Below are 16,640 nucleotides of genomic sequence, written 5' to 3'. Positions count from 1 at the left end.
AATCATCCTTGCATGCCCCAATATCCCCAAACCTGTGCCTCAGCTCAGACTCCACCCTTCCACAAGGCCTCCCCTGGGTACGCTAACTGAAAGCAATCCTTCCTTCTGACTCCCAGCACCGTCTCTAGCCTGAGAGCTGTGCCTACTATACACTATCCTGTACCCAAGAGAGAGGCTGAGCACAGGGGACCATCAAGGAATACCAGGTCCTAGGAAAGAGGGAAAATACATATCTACAATGGCTTAGAGCTGGAAAACTCTGAAACATGGCTACTATACACACACACACACACACACACACACACACACACACACACACACGTGAAATTTGTCGAGAAACTTCAAAAAGCAATCATCTTAAAGCTCATGGCCTCTTCATAGTTGAAGAGTTGTGATCTCTAATCCGACAAAAGGCAGAAAAGACAGGTAGCATCATACATGGGCAGGGTTCTGACCATGTCCCGTCCTTGACGTCACAACTCCAGGCTCTCCATCCTTTGGACTCCAGAACTTACACCCGTGTCCTCCAAGGTTCCCTCACAGACTGATCCATGCTCCTGGGAGTCTCCAGCTTGCAGGCAGCCTGTTGCAAGACTTCCCGTTGGGGCAGAAGCTTGAACAAGAGCAAAGCTGGAGAGGGGACAGGGGAGCTGCCGAAGTGAAAGAGGCAAGTGAAAGATGTCACAGAGCACACAGAGAACTCTCCAGTGTGGGAGCAGGGGAAGAACAGAAAAGGATATTCGATCATCACACCTGTGTTTATGCCAACACCGGCCATTCCAAATAGAACGCAGAACAGATTTTCTGACAATGGCTAGGAAGACAAGACCGACAAGTCACAAACAGATGAAGGCAGCCTACTAGGACCGGCGAGTTTAGAGTTCCTCTTAGGATGGCGGGCAGACAAGAATGGTTTGAGTCGTGAATAAAAGTAAGCTTGTGCTGAGAACTTCACAGCTACCGTTTACAGTGCTCAATCTTTCCATTAGGGGGAATCTCTGTGGGCAATTCGGGATGTAATTCCGCATGCTGGAAAAACGCTCCTCTTAAATTCAACTACAATATCACAATCATCATGACAACTGGGAAGTGACAGCTGAAAGCAGGCGCTAGCAGTGCAGAGAAAGCAGCCACACCAGCAGAGCCAGCCTGCAAAGATTACAGCAGACCCCAGGACTGGCGAGGCACGTGCCTGGCTGCAGGGGAGCTGGGCTGCAAGCTGGGGAGCTGGGAGGGAGAGGACAGCCCTCGTCATGAGTGAACATCATCCGATCAGCTGAACCCTGGATAGCTTGTCCCGTCCTTGACGTCACAACTCCAGGCTCTCCATCCTTTGGACTCCAGAACTTACACCCGTGTCCTCCAAGGTTCCCTCACAGACTGATCCATGCTCCTGGGAGTCTCCAGCTTGCAGGCAGCCTGTTGCAAGACTTCCTGCCTTCCACAGGCAGGCGAGCCAGCTCCTCTCATGAGGTCCCTCTTGTTCATTTATGGCCATATCCGTGTACCCAGCAGCAGCCCTATCTCTCTGATGAACCCTATCCGATCTAATCGTGGAGCATGTGTCCTTGGACTGGCAGTGGTGCATGGGGCATTACTGTAGTGATTCTACACCCAAGAAAGCCAAGGTTCCAAAAAGGTGAGTAACTTCCTCCGTGTTACACAGTCCATCCACACGTAGCTAAAACCATAACTCAGAACCACCAGCCACACTGAGACAAAAAAAAAAAAAAAAAAACCCACTGAGCTCACCAGCCCGGGCTGCTCTGTAGCACTCCGGGAGATCACTATACACCAAGCTCCTACCAAATCTATGGTAAAGACCCCCAAACGGCTTAGCAACCAGCCCCAGTGACAGTATGCTTTTTTTTTTCATGCTTCCAGAAAAGGTGGGGAAGGGGGGGGGGGGGACACATAAATGAATAAGGCTGAATATACACTTTTTGTAGCAGGCACCTAAAATAAACTTGAATAAAACGTAACTAAAATAAACTACACTCGCAAAGGTAAAAGGAGGCAATGGTCTCTCGTGGGAGTCTGTCGGTGTAAGCTGTTCCAGGTAGAATATTTTTCAAAGATGCTTTCTCATGTATTCATAGAATCCACGGACGCCAAAAGAGTCCATCTGGTTATCATAAAATATGCTGAAGGAAACCAAAGCCGTAGCAGCAGTTGGCTACGGAAATGAGCCCACACTCTTCATTTCCACAGAGAAGGCAGCACGCTCGTTCATTCAGAAACACTGCAATGTGTTTAGGGAAATAAAAATAACTCCTACAGTGACAGTGGACTTCGAGAGGCACAGTCCCCAGCCCCCACGGGCAGCCTGGTCCAGACATTGCTTTCCCTCCACCGGGTGCACACAGCGATCACACCAAACCTTCTTCACACATCTGGAGGCTTCCCATTGTCTGCCTGAACACATAAGAGCGTGCTTCGGTGTTCCCAGATGGCCCAACGGTTGTAGCAGTGAGTACAGGAGCTACTGGTATGGACGCGTAAGTGGCCATCTTTCCACTGGACGGAGGGGACGGGTTAACTCCAGGCTTCCAATACGAGAATATTTTTAAGCTGCTACTAAATCGTTTCTTTGTTGAACGAGATGTCAAGCAGGAGTGATGGCTTCCTTGATAGTAGAACGGGCTGTGAGATGGAAGGTAACTTGCAGCTGTCCTGGGGTGAGACCCACACAATTCTTTGGAGAGGCCACTTGGAGGGCACTAGTGCAGAGCTGCAGATGTGGCCAGTGGTGAGCTTCCCCCTTTCTCTGTGCACTGTCACGGCATAGGCCTGTGATTGCAGCGTGGGGTTCAGCAGAGACACCAGCGGCCTGCTGAGCTCCCATGAGAGCCCGCTCTGCTTCCCGTGGGCTAGGACACCTCTTGCCACCCTTCTGAGGAACAGACTGGGGACAGGCTGCTGTGGGTAGTGGCATCAGCACAGTCTTCATTGGGAGTCCGGGGCTGTATGCAAAGCACATTTCGTTGTGTATTGCTTCATGACTGACAGCTTGGGGTTACCGCTGTGGGCCAGGGATGGCTTTTCTTAGTGGGCCATTGTACTACAATCTGCTGCATCCTCCTTCACAACCTGCCCGCTCCTGACGCTGTCCCCTGAAATCGTAACAGTTGTTCGACATCTCTGCCCTGGTCTGCTGTTCCCTTTTGAAAATAAATATGGATTGTTGGAGTTCTCAGGCTTAATTTTTAAAGAACAGTGACTCGTCCCTAAGCACTCAGAAGCTGGAGGCAGCGTGCCTGCGGTCTTAACACACAAGTATTTCTTTCTCTCTTTGCAATTCCTAGATGCCTGAGTTTTTTCTACAAACGGGTTTTTTAAGAAGAAGGCCTGAGATTTTTGTTGGAGAACATGAAGATAGAGAGAATAACTAGTTAGCAGTGCCCAGCACACTTGACAGGCTTGCGATTCAACTACTTCCTGCCTGTCCTCACAGGGTCCTCATTGGTGGCCAGGACAGGAGAGCATACATGTCATCCTGCACACCCCTGGGCCAGCACCAGCCCTCTGAGAGTCTGCCTGAATGCACTCTAGGTCTTTCTCACCATGCTGTGAAGATCTTGAGGGCAAGCCCAGGATCTTGTCTCTGAATTCCCAGCTTCTGCCTGCCTGTTGCCTACCTGGGTGTGGCTTCCTCACTCAGCACTCATATCTCCCCAGGCTCCTGATAGCCATTCCTTGGTTTCACTTGGGAGAGTCCTGCTGTCAGCCTTTGCCATCAGATGCAGGGATCCCCTCAGAGCCCTATGGGAAGTTTTCTACCTTGTCCCAAGCTGCAATCTGCCTTCAAGGACCAGACACATCCTATACCCAGTTCCTACTCCTGTGGACTTTCGGGTCTATGGGGAGATGGCTGAGCTTTGGTTCCTGGGTACCCACTCCCTGGCTGGGTTCCCATGGCACCCCCATGCTGCTTTCATCCTTCTTATGCACTTCCCTGCCTTGTTTTATATACAACCAGGGCAGGCTGCTGCCCTCTCCCCAGCCAGCCTTAACCTTCCTTGGTACCTTCTCTTCTCTGCCCACTGAGCTCCTCACAGAAGGCCTCCAGGGATGAGACACCCTACACCTGCCGCCCCAGCCCCTTCGCAATCTGACTGGCCCATGTAGGTCTTGAGTGGTTCACTGAAGACTTTGAACTAAATGTTCTTTCTCTGTTGCCTACCTTTCCCCCCGCCCCCATATTTGAGCTGAAATTGGGAGTTTATGCCTTAGATTTTAATTCTGGCCTCTGATTACTTTGGGGTTGTGTTGGCCATTACGTATTGCTTTTGTTTTGTATTCAGGGGGGATTGTCTGCTCTTGCTCCAAAGGAACAAAGCTAATGTGCTGGACAGCCTGCCCATCGTTATATTTAGCTGTGCCACCTACCCGCCTTCTGACTCACAGACAGTCATTTCACAGCGCCACAGCATAGCCACAGGAAAGGTCAGCCTGCCCCTGGCTCCCTGGGGCTCACAGGAGCGCATCTCTGCGGATGTAGACAGCCTCACGCCACCCACCACAGCTGCCCCAGAGGTCTGTTTAATAACCTGTGAAGCGCATACATTGTCAGGGCCCCACGTCTGGCCAGCATGTGGGAGGGTTGACTCGGTTCTGTGATCTAAATACCGGTTGGAAAATAACTTCCTAAGCCACTGGGATGGGGATCCGGGGGTCCGTCATTCATCAGCAACAAGTGATATACCACAGGCAACAAGAGCCTGCTTGTGGACCACTGATCTCCCTGTGCTCTCTCTCCAGCTGAGCTGTGGTGACTTGTCGCCAAGAAACAACTGCAGGGTGGGGGTGGGGGGCCGGTGGCGGAGACTATAGGTGCTTCTGTCCAAACAGAAAGAGATGGCTGGTGTCTGGGGAAGTGGGGCTGCTTGAATGCTAGCTCAGGGTGCAGACTGACCAAGTATCTCTAGCGTGGCTCTCACCTCCCCGTCTTTCTTCTCGGTTCTCACTCAGGCTTTCACATTTCTCCTCTTCATCGCTTCTGTCCTGGTTGGACTCTCGGCTGCAAACACCCCTCTCTGCTGTCTTCCACACTGTCATCGTGACCACATGGCTGGTGCAGAGTGGTTTTGAGCCGGGGCTTCCCGCTGACCAAGTCAGTAGACAAAGTGGGTACACGTGTCCCTACCCTGAGGTCATTTGATCTCTCTTCTCCCTCGTTTGTGCACGGTCCAGAAGTACAGAGCTTCTTGCATCTATCTAGTTTGCCATGCCCTCCCATTTATTGCCTATAGTGCACACCATGGCTTCTCTGCCTTCCTCTGCACTGTGGCTGCCTGGGACCTTCGGGATGTCAGCCTTCCTCCCGCTGTCCCTTAATTGGTATCGGGGTTACTGAAGGTACCAGGAGTGGCAAGAATGCTCAGCATGGTTTGGGGACCATCAGTATAGACAGCCTTCCCTCCGGTGGACACAGCCTTCCCTCCGGTGGACACAGCCTTCCCTCCGGTGGACACAGCCTTCCCTCCGGTGGACACAGCCTTCCCTCCGGTGGACACAGCCTTCCCTCCAGTGTAGTCAGTCTTCCCTCCGGTGTACACAGCCTTCCCTCTGGTGTACAAAGACTTCCCTCTGGTGTTTACAGCCTTCCCTCCGGTGGATACAGCCTTCCAGTGTACACAGCCTTCCCTCCGGTGTACACAACCTTCCCTCCGGTGTACACAGCCTTCCCTCCGGTGTACACAGCCTTCCCTCCAGTGGACACAGACTTCCCTCCGGTGGACACAGCCTTCCCTCCGGTGGACACAGCCTTCCCTCCGGTGTACACAGCCTTCCCTCTGGTGGACACAGCCTTCCCTCCGGTGTACACAGACTTCCCTCTGGTGTTTACAGCCTTCCCTCTGGTGTACACAGCCTTCCCTCTGGTGGACACAGCCTTCCCTCCGGTGTACACACCCTTCCCTCCGGTGTACACAGCCTTCCCTCCGGTGTTTACAGCCTTCCCTCTGGTGTTTACAGCCTTCCCTCTGGTGTACACAGCCTTCCCTCCGGTGGACACAGCCTTCCCTCTGGTGGACACAGACTTCCCTCCGGTGGACACAGCCTTCCCTCCAGTGTACACAGCCTTCCCTCTGGTGTACACAGCCTTTTTTCTGTCTACTTGAAAAGCTCCTACTCTTCCTCTGAGTTGTCCAAAAGCTCTGGACAGATCCAGTGGCTGTTCAGTGCCTGTGACAACGGGCTTTGAGATTTTGAGATCTGGCAAGGCCAGTCCTCACCACATGACTGTTTTGGTGACATCTGGATGTTCCCCGCCCCTTGCTCTTTCATAGCAATTTCAGAATCCCTTTTCAAGTTCTTCAAAGTAGTCTGTTAGAATTTCATCCAGACTGTTTCAAACTGATAGACGAACTGTGGGGAAAAGAGACCTTCTTGTGCTATTTAGTTTTCTCATCTATGAATATGGTATATCTCTTTAATATGTTTGTCTTGTTTGATGGTTTTCCAGCAATATTCTTTAATTTCCTCTGGGAACGTCTTGCAGTATTTTACAGATTCATTCCAGGATGTCTTATTTTTGTTGAAAATGGTGCTTGAAGACTTTACAAATGGAAGTCTAAGCGGCACACAGCAGCGAGCACAAGCACTAATGATAAGTTTCAGCTTGATGGAGTTCCATGTTTGTGTTCACAGTGTGGTAGCCTCTGCCCGGAGCACAGCATGATAATACCCAGCACTCTCTGCTTCCTCCCAGTCCTGTTGCTGTTGGCAACTCTCTACCAAGATACACAATCACGGCTGCCACCGTGATCCGTCAGTCTCACTTGTTACAGGATACTAAATACAGAATCTGTTCTCTGGCTTCTTTTCAATCCTCTTTCTTTGACTTAAAATCAGATGAAGACATGCTTTTATACTTCTGGGAATCAGAAGCCTCCAGTCAGTGGGCATGCCCCTCCTTCCCCTCAACATGGCGTCTGAGGTTCCTGTTCACGCATGTCTTCACTGTATGGTATGCTGCTGTGTCAAAATGGTATCGAGCCATTCTACGTCTCAGAGACGTTTAGCTTGTTTTCAGCAGCACTGCTGTGGGTGCTCTGTCTGCATCTGGACAGAAGAACATACTATAGCTTGCTCTGGTAGTCCGACAACCAAGCAGATGTTCAAAGTGGCTCTCTTCGCTTCTCCTCTCCCTCCTCCTCCTCTCTAAAGCTGTTGGTATTGGGAATTGAACCCAGGGTCTTGGGCATGCTAAATACACTGTTGAGTTTAATTTTTAGCACCATGAAGAATGTCACCTCCTTACAGTACGTGGTTAGGCGTATTGCTCTTTTAATGTTGTCTTTTCGTGATCAGAATTTCTTTTGTTTGTTTGTTTGCTGGCTTGCTGGCTTGTTTTAAGACAGGTTTCTCTATGTAGCTCTGGCTATCCTGGATGGCCCTGGCTATCCTGGAACTTGCTGTATAGACCAGGCTGACCTTAAACTCACAGAGATCCACCTACCCCTGCCTCCCCAGTGCTAAGATTAAAGGCCTGCCCCACCATGCCCAGCCTAGAATTTCTTAATTTTGTTATCATTCTTTCCTTTTGGTTAGTGCTGTTTTTGTCTAGGAAGTCTTTCTCTACACACAGGTCATGGAGATGCTACCCTCTGCTCCCTCTGGAAACTGTTGCTTTAATTTTACACTTAGGGTCATGACTCTCTTGAGGTAGTCTCATCCCCTCTTCCCCCTCTTCCTCACAGCTGCAGTCCCTCTACCCCCGCCCCCGAAACAGTCTCCTCTTCCCCTCACAGATAAGTGTTGTATGCTTTGTGTATCCTGCTCCTCGGTCCCCGAAGCCTGAGACACAGTGCCGTGCCATCCCGTAGAGCTCTGCCCTACTGGCCTGTTCTGTGTGGTGCCGAGAGGGAGCTGCTGGCTACATGTGGCAATGGGCACTTGAACGGTGCATGGTGCACCTAAGCATCTAAAGGACTGATTATTGATTTCACTTGATTTTAATTACTTTAAATTTAAGTAATTTCTCCGGTGGCTGCTGTATTGGCCAGCACGAGTCTAGTGGGAGAGACAAAGCAATTTCACATAAATTAAAAAGTATTACAAAATGTATGGTGTTGAGTGTACGGAGAGAGGCTGGCCTAATTGAAAGGGCACAAGAAAGATTTTTCTCCAGGAGTGATGTCGGGCTAAGATTCAGAGCATGGCGAGGACTTCAGCAGGTCAAAGACTGGGGGATGACAAAAGTGGTTCTTAATGCATGTGCAGAAGCTCTGAGCAAAGAACAAAGTGCATTTCAGGAATGTAAACATTTTTTTGAATGGTGTAGGTGGCGGGGTGGGGGGGGGGGACTTAAAGCTAGTTCTTAAGAGGCCTGGGCCATCGGTGTGGAAGCTAATTTGTGGGTAAAAGAGATTTTGTGTGACAGCTGGGGAGTATTTGCTTTTCATAAGTTTTAAAATCAATGCTCTGCCTTGGAGCTTTGAGCCTTAAGCCTTGCTGGCTGCTTAATGAAGACACAGTGCCTTTTCCTCTCCGTTCACATGCATGGATGCAAGCCCACTGCGCAGTGGGCTATCACAGCCTTAGGTTTGACGTTTGAGTCACACTGCCTTTTGGAGGACAACAAGCATGTGTCGTCCTAGTCCTGGGTGGGGGGAGGCTGGAACTCAACCCCCCACATCATCTTATAAACAAGGCATCCCACTTTAACCTCAAGCTGACGATACTCTGCTTTTGTTTCCCAAAATTTTTAAGCCCCAAAATAACGTCTGCTAATTCCGCTATCTCTCGTGAGAATTGACGTTCGCTTATTTCTGTTTCTCTTCCAGTAGAGGGACATGTATAAATAACATATTAAAGAGAAAAAAAAAATTAGGGAGCTGGAGAATGGCTCAAAGGTGAAGAGTACTGGCTGTTCCTCTAGCCCAGGTTTGATCCCCCAGTACCTCCATGGTAGCTCACAATCATCTGTAACGCTAATCCCAGGGGGTCTGACTCCTCTGGCTTTCTCAAGCACCCATCACACCTGTGCTACACACAGGCAAAACTCCCAAACACGTTTAAAAAAAAAAAAAAAGGTAAGCAATCGGAGTGGGAGCATCGGCATCCTATTAGCACTGTTAGGACCGTTGCTACCACTATGCAGTAACACTGTTTGCTCAAGATCAAAAGGGCAGTGGGCAGTGGAGTTGACTAGTTGTTTTCCTTCTAGAAAATTTGTTCTGGACAGATCTAGGATCTGTCCCCAGATCTCATGCCTCTCACTCCTTTGAGATTTGATACAGTAGCCCTGCCCTACCCTTTCCTCCTCCACATGTCCCAGGAGGTAGTGTAGATACAATGGATGGTGCCACCACCACCTAAAATAGTCAGGAAAGACAGACGAGAGCCAGCCTGCACACCTGAGGTGGGAGCCTGGCTGGCTGGGCTCTTCCCTCCTGTTGTACCCCAAAATCTATCCCAAGTGGACCTCGGGTGACACTTCCTATCCAGCCTACCCACCTGCTTAAGCAGTCTCCATCATGCTTAGCTCCTCTGGACACATGCCCAGCTTCTCCAGTGGCCTCCCTGACACTGCCACATAGTGCTCAGACTGGTCTCTGTTGAGCTCACCTCCACTCAGGCTCCGTTCAAGGGCCTGTCACACAGGTCATCCCCAAGCCAATCAACCCTTGAACTTCAGCTGGGTTCGTGACATTGTCACCCCCCCCCTCCAGTAGTGAACAGCCACTGTGAGTGTCTGAAACCAGCCCTGTGCAGAATCCCAAAAAGAGACACCCTAAAGGAAGACGGTATTGAGAAAGTGTAACAAACCCAGAGATGCCTTGGAGACTGACAGGAAACACCACTTCTGCCACTACAGCTCACCAGGAACAGAATCCATGTGGTGGTTTGAAAGAAAACGGCCCCCAAAGGGAATGGCACTATTAGGAGGTGTGGCTTTGTTGGGGTGGGTGTGGTCTTGTTGGAGGAAGTGTGTCACTGTGGAGGCGGGCTTTGAGGTCTCCTATGCTCAAGATACCACCCAGTGTGTCAGTCTACTTCCTGCTGCCTGCATATCAACACGTAGCAGCTACCTCTCCAGAACCATGTCTACCCGCGTGCTGCCATATCCCCACTATGACGATAATGGACTGAACCTCTGAACTGTACGTGAGCCACCACAATGAAATGTTCTCTTTATAAGAGTTGCTGTGGTCGTGGTGTCTCTCCACAGCAACAGAAACCCTAACTAAGGCTACTCACGAGAGTTGGAGAGGGAGTGACCAAAGTTGGGCTCGGAAGGCAGAGGGAAGAGCACAAACGCAGATCCATCATCACCAGAGACAGCATCCGACACAAAGCAGTGCCTCAGAACAGCTGCAAGAGGGTTTGGAAGGACCCAGCAAGAGGGGACTAAGGAGGGAGAGGGCACAGGCCTTGCTTTGGAGAACAATCTACGCCATTAGCAAGAGATGAATTTGAGAAGGCAAGGCTAGCGACAGGGAGAAGAGTGACTAGGTATCTGTAGTGGTTTGAATAAAAGATACTTAGCGTGCCACCCTAGGCCGAGAGGAAGAATGAGGCCACTGGAAACAGCAGACACATGTGCCAGGATCAAATGAATGAAGATAGAAAACGCGTGTCATGTGCAAAAGAGGAGGAGAACGCATCTGCAAATGGCCTCTGTTGGCCTTCGAAAGAGGTCATCTACTGAGAGGAAGGAGGCTCAAAGAGGAGGGCACAGTGAGGTGATGCAATCTAGGGTTCAGTTCTCAGTGAATGAGCTAGTATCCACCAATGGGGAGCCCTGTTGTGACCCAACACGCAGTCCCTCACAACATGGCAGGCCAGAGTCCAGGAACACTCTGTGCACAGTCACATCACTGGCTCCTTCTCAAAAGACACCAGCAGCAGCTCCTGAGCAGAAGGGTCACCATCCTTCTATCCTCTTATACCAAGCCTGGGAAGACGACCCCCCCTCCCCTCCATGGACAGGGTCATTGCACCATTAAAAAGAAAAACAAGCTGGCCGTCTGCCCTCAGACAGTGACGCTACACTGGTTCACCTCTGTACTCATCTAGAAACAGTTTGGTTTGTTCTCCGGGGCAGGGAGGCGCAGTAAGACAAACACCCCTGCGCACAGGGCGCCAGCCCTGTCTCATGACACCAGCACCTCCTCGTGACACCTTGGACAGATGGTCCACCTGTCTCCGACTCAGCTTCCTGCTCTGTAAAGCAAACTGATTAGACGAGATGCCATCTCTAGCCCGCTCTGTTCCGTGAGGCTGAAGACTCACCCCTTTCCATACTGAATCTGAAATGCCATGTTTAATTATCAGGTCTAACAGACACTGTCGGCGGGGAATGCTGACATTTCTCTTATAAAACCAGGAGCCAAAAAGCACAGAGAAAAGTAAAATAGAATTAAATAATTAATGGAGAAGGGAATCAAAAGCAGAGAACATTTCCACTGCCTGTTAGACCTAGCAACCCACCCACAGCATCAGTCCCAATAAAAATCAAACGCTCATGTATCGATCCCTCCGAGAGCGCCTTGCACACAGACATGTCCTTCAGACAGAGAGGGACCTGGAGCAGCCTGCCCTGATCTTCAGATACTGCCTTTATGAAAAACTTCAGCGTAGAAATCACTTTTCAATCTGATCAGACGAGAAAGACAATTGCTAGGCAAGAAGTATTACAACAGAGATATGTCTACCTTGTTTCTTGTTTCAAAACCATTTTATTGTGAACTGCCACACTAATGGGGGAAACAACATGGAATAAATGTAGAGCTGAATGAATTCTGAGGACGCAAACACTCAAGACCAAGAACAGAATCATCTCTCTTTTACCTGAAGAAAAACAGTTAAGATCCTGCCAACCAGCAGACAGGCTCGTTTGCCTCACAGCTATGGAAACCATAACCTCCTCTTTCCCCAAGGTCAGCCTGTGCCTGGCAGTGGGCCCCTGTCTGTCTGTCTGTCTTCATCTCCCCACTCCCTAAGTGCAGAGCTATAGACACTATAATGTAGTTGCACCTGTTCATTATCAGATCTGGCATTTCAGTCTCTTTCATTTCAAATCCTTTCTTGTCTCCTTGGAGTGTGTGTGTGTAAAACATTAACATATTACCATCCTAATCTTTTTTTTAACAATTTCTTAGTGAAAAGCAGAAAAAGATGATCATGCAATAAGGCCACATTAGGTAGAAGGAAGAAGGGGCTCCAGTGTTCCCCCTCACACACAAATCCCTCTTCAGGGGTAATGACACAAAGTTTAGATTTAAACAGAGGACAAGAGATATACATAACAAAGCAGACCTCATCAAGGTGTGAACCTGTACATCATTCATTTGCTTGTATGGAGGCAGGATTTGTCTCACTGTCTAGCCTGGCTGGCCTGGAACGCACTGTGTAGAGCAGAATTGCCTGGAACTCACAGAGACCTGTATGCCTCTGCCTCCTGAATGCTGGGATTAAAGGCATGTGCCACCATGCCAAGCCTTCACTGTAATTGTTTTTAAGAGGACAGTTCTGTGGTGTTAAGTATTTACAACACAGTGTCACTCTCACTCCCTTCCATGTCCATGGTTTCATCCTTTTCTCCCCTGACAACACACGTGAGGAAATCCCTTCACTTGACAGCAGGGTCTCCAGGAGCCTAGACTGTGTGCTACATTCCATTGGTATATTTAATGGTGTTCCTGTCCTCTTGGTCCTGTCAGGAGTCAGAGCTGGAGCACCCATCAGCGTCAGGTGTGTGACCGAGGGACAATGCTCCCTCACAGGAGTGCTGTGTTCCGCCAGCAGGAAGAGCACCCTGGGGGGCGGTGTCTTATTTTGTCATGTGGGCACTGCCTCCACCCAGTCATCTCCTTAGAACTGCAAAGACGAATTTTTCATCCCATTTTCACTAGTTCTTTGGGACATTTCTACTAGGAGAGAGCCACCTCACTAGCTGTCAGAGTCTCCAGACACAGAGAGAGGAGAAAGGGAGAGCAAGTATCACTAATTATCACCTTCAAAATAACAACTCGGCTCCCCGTCATTCTCCAAAGGTGAGTGGCTGCCTCCCGTAGCGGTAGAACATGCTCACTGAAACGCAGGGCTCACACTGCCGGCTCCTGGGTGCCAGGTGGCCTCCTCGGGATGGTCCCTGGTACCACATCAGTGCTGATCCCCTCGGATCAGGCCCTTGCTCTGGGTTTCCAGATGTTCTCAGATCTTCTGGATCCACTTCCTGTTCCAGACTCAGAACTAGCCACTTCCCAGCAGGAAGGGGGTGGGGGTGCCCAACACCATGCCGTGGGCATGAGCACAGCCCACTGCTGCTGAGCTGGCCAGAGTACAGGGCTGGAAGGTGGATGAGTGACAAAGAGATTGACTGATGGTTTGCTTGTTTTTTTAATAACTCATGATTTCTTACTGATACACTCAATTCAAACTCCAGGCTGCAAGACTGTTATTTGATTTCATATCCTTAAATCTGTTACCTCCTGTTTTGCCCATGAGAATCCTAGTTCAAGACCAGATTCTGGTGATGGAGGTTTAAAAAAAAAAGTCATGAGGGGCTGGGGAGATGGCTCAGTGGATAAAGCACTTGCTATGAAAGCCTGAGAATCAGAGTCTGGATCCCCAGAAAGCCATGGGCACAGCAGCCTGCAGATGAGCCCAGCACAAAGGAGGAAACGGGGAATCCCAGAACAAGTTGGCTACACAAATGGCGAATACAGTGAGCTCCGGGTTCAATGAGAAACCCTATCTGTGTATATAAAGTAAAGATCAACCAACCTTAGACCTCTACATGGACACACATGTGCGGCCCCACACAACATGTCCAACACACACACACACAATCCCAGGCTAGAGAAATGGCTCTCTCGGTAAAATGCTTACTGTGTAAGTGTGAGTATCTGACTTCAATCCCCCAAATCCCCGTGTAAAAAGCCCAACGTGAAATCAACGTGTGGTTAGTTTTTTTTTTTTTTTTTGGTCAACTTAACACAAGCTAAAGCCACCTGGGAAGATGGAACCTCCACTGAAGATCTGACCCCACCAGGCTGGCCTGTCCACAAGCCTGTAGGGCGTGTTCTTGATGGACGACTAACGTAGAAGGTTCAGCCCACTGTGTCAGTACCACCCCTGGGAAGTATAAGAAAGCAAACTGAAGCCAAGGAGAAGCATCCCTCCCCGGTCTCTGCTTCAGTTCCTGTCTCTCGGTTCCTGTCTTGAGTTTCTGCTCTAACTTCCATCGACGATGGTCTGTATTCTGTGAGGTGAAATAACTCTTTCCTCCCCAAGATTTTATGAGGTTTTTTTTTTTTTTGGGGGGGGGTGTTTTAATGTATATGGGTGTTTTGCCTGCCTGTATGTCTAACACATGCACACCTAGTTCCTGTGGATGTCAGAAGAGAGCATCGGATCCCCTAGACCTGGAGTTACTAATGGTCGTGAGGCGCCTTGTGGGTGCTGGCAGTCAAACCCAAGTCCACTGGAAGAGCAGCCAATGCTCTTAACTGCTGAGCCATCTCTCCAGCCTCAACTGGTGTTGGTCAGTGTTTTTAGTCACAGGAATAGAAACCTAGTTCAGATAGTATATGTTTGTAATCTCAGGGCTGGATGCACACTGGCTAGTCACCCGAGTCTCCATGGTATTCCAGTGAGTATTCCAGGCCAGTGAGACTATACCTCAAAAAAAGGTAGATAAGCCAGGCATGGTGGGGCACATCTTTATTCCAGCACTCAGGAGGCAGAGGCATGAGTTCAAGGTTAATCTGGTCTACAAAGTTTCAGGCCAGCCAAAGGTACATAGTGAGCTCCTTTCTCAAAAATAAAATAAAATAAAATAAAATAAAATAAAATAAAATAAAATAAAATAAAATAAAATAAAATGCAAAACAAAGATGGATAGCACCTGAAATATGACATCCAAGATTATCCTCTGGCTCCTACATGAGCATACGCACATATGCACAAATACATGTAAACAGGCACACATACACACATGTACCCTCACACACATGAACATACCAAAAAGTTAATCATTTACTTTACTTCACAATAATATACACTTAAGGATTCTTAATACCAATGTTAAACCTAACAATACAATTACTGACATCAGCTTAAAAATTACTTGAACACACAATTTCCTCTCCCCCGGGCCTTTTAAATCAGCACGGTGTGTGCATGCTGTGGAGCCAATGGCCATGCATGTACATGTACACTATCCCTTCTAAGACCTCGCAGAGTTTGGTACTTGATGCTCACAATCCTCATGATACTGTCTCTTTAGCTGTCTTTCCAGTCAGCCCTCTATCACAGAATCTTCAAGAAGCAAACACTGAGAGCATAATGTTTGCATTTCTGCATCCTGACAATTAATCCGGATTCCTGATTGCTGAGACTGGAGACTCTGGACCTGGGAATCCTGGCTTCCAGTTTCATTGTGTGAGCATCTAAAAACATACTGTTCTGTTGCGTCTGGACAGATACTGCCCCTGTCAAGAGTCCAGTGATAATCAGATCTCTGTTATTTCATAAATCACTTAGCATTTTGGCCTGAAGTCTAGTAATTGTATTAGATGTCTCAGGCTCCCTGGGTCAGTGCCCTCATACACCCAGTGTGCTGTTCAATAAAAATCTCAAGGATGTACTTTCACTTTAGGAAGTTTTCTGGAATTCTGGTTTACAGGCTGTGGCCTTCTTTTCTGGTGTCTCGTGGCAGGTGATCCAAGAGGATGCATGCATGAGATGAAGATGCATGCATGAGGTGAAGATGCATGCATGAGGTGAGGATGCATGCATGAGATGAAGATGCATGCATGAGATGAGGATGCATGCATGAGATGAGGATGCACGCATGAGGCGAGGATGCATGCATGAGGTGAAGATGCATGAATGAGGTGAGGATGCATGCATGAGATGAAGATGCATGCATGAGTGATGCATGTGCATCTGTGCTAGGTCTTCTGTGTCATCTAAAGATGTCACTCTCCCACCATTTCCCCTTCTCATTGTCTCTCAGTTTTCCTCATCTTCATCTTCTGTGTCCCCAACACTCGCCCAAGACCAAAAGCTCTGCTTGAGTTTTGAACTCTCTCCTGAGTCCTCTTCATCCCAATGCTGAGAATTTTTTTTGACTTGGAATTACGTTTCTTTACAACTTGAATTGTTTCTTGGGGTCTTTTAGCTTACTTGAAAGGACTTCTCATATCTTCAGCGTGCACCCCAGCATGCTGCAAGACGTACTGCTCCCAGGGTTTCCACTGTAATGCTGCATAGGACTTGACCTTGAACCTTCCCGTTGGCCACCTTTCCTGAACTGGTTGACAGGCACCATGAGGAGAGATGGCTCCCAGCTGCCCTGACTCCGATAAACACACCTATCTTTTTCTGTGTTCCATGGTGTTCTGGTCATCGGAGCTCACACTCTGCAATGAGGGGCATCGTGCCTACTCATACACGGTTATGTCTTCTTGTCCCTTCACTATGCTACACATCGATTCCTACAGCTTCTACTCAGTCGAGCTCTCATTCTCATTCTAGAACTTTCCACTCATAGGCTCCTGCAACATACAAGAACCCTCCTGTACGCGTATGTCCCAGTTGCTAGTCTGGATCTGACCAAATGAGTGGCCTCAGGCTATTCAGGGGTCACTGGTCTGTCACCACCAGCTACCAACTTCCTGTTT

General features: G+C 49.0%; 1 protein-coding gene across 2 annotated transcripts in view; it reads right to left on the bottom strand.

Annotated features, from left to right (window-relative positions):
* Trappc9 (trafficking protein particle complex subunit 9) overlaps positions 1–16,640 on the bottom strand; it is a 482,662-nt gene that overhangs the window by 329,826 nt on the left and 136,196 nt on the right. The window lies entirely within an intron of this gene.

The sequence above is a fragment of the Peromyscus eremicus genome, chromosome 20 (assembly GCF_949786415.1).
Source record: "Peromyscus eremicus chromosome 20, PerEre_H2_v1, whole genome shotgun sequence".
Taxonomy (NCBI): domain Eukaryota; kingdom Metazoa; phylum Chordata; class Mammalia; order Rodentia; family Cricetidae; genus Peromyscus; species Peromyscus eremicus.
The sequence above is the reverse complement of the archived record's forward strand: the minus strand, read 5'-3'. Positions and strand labels throughout refer to the sequence as shown.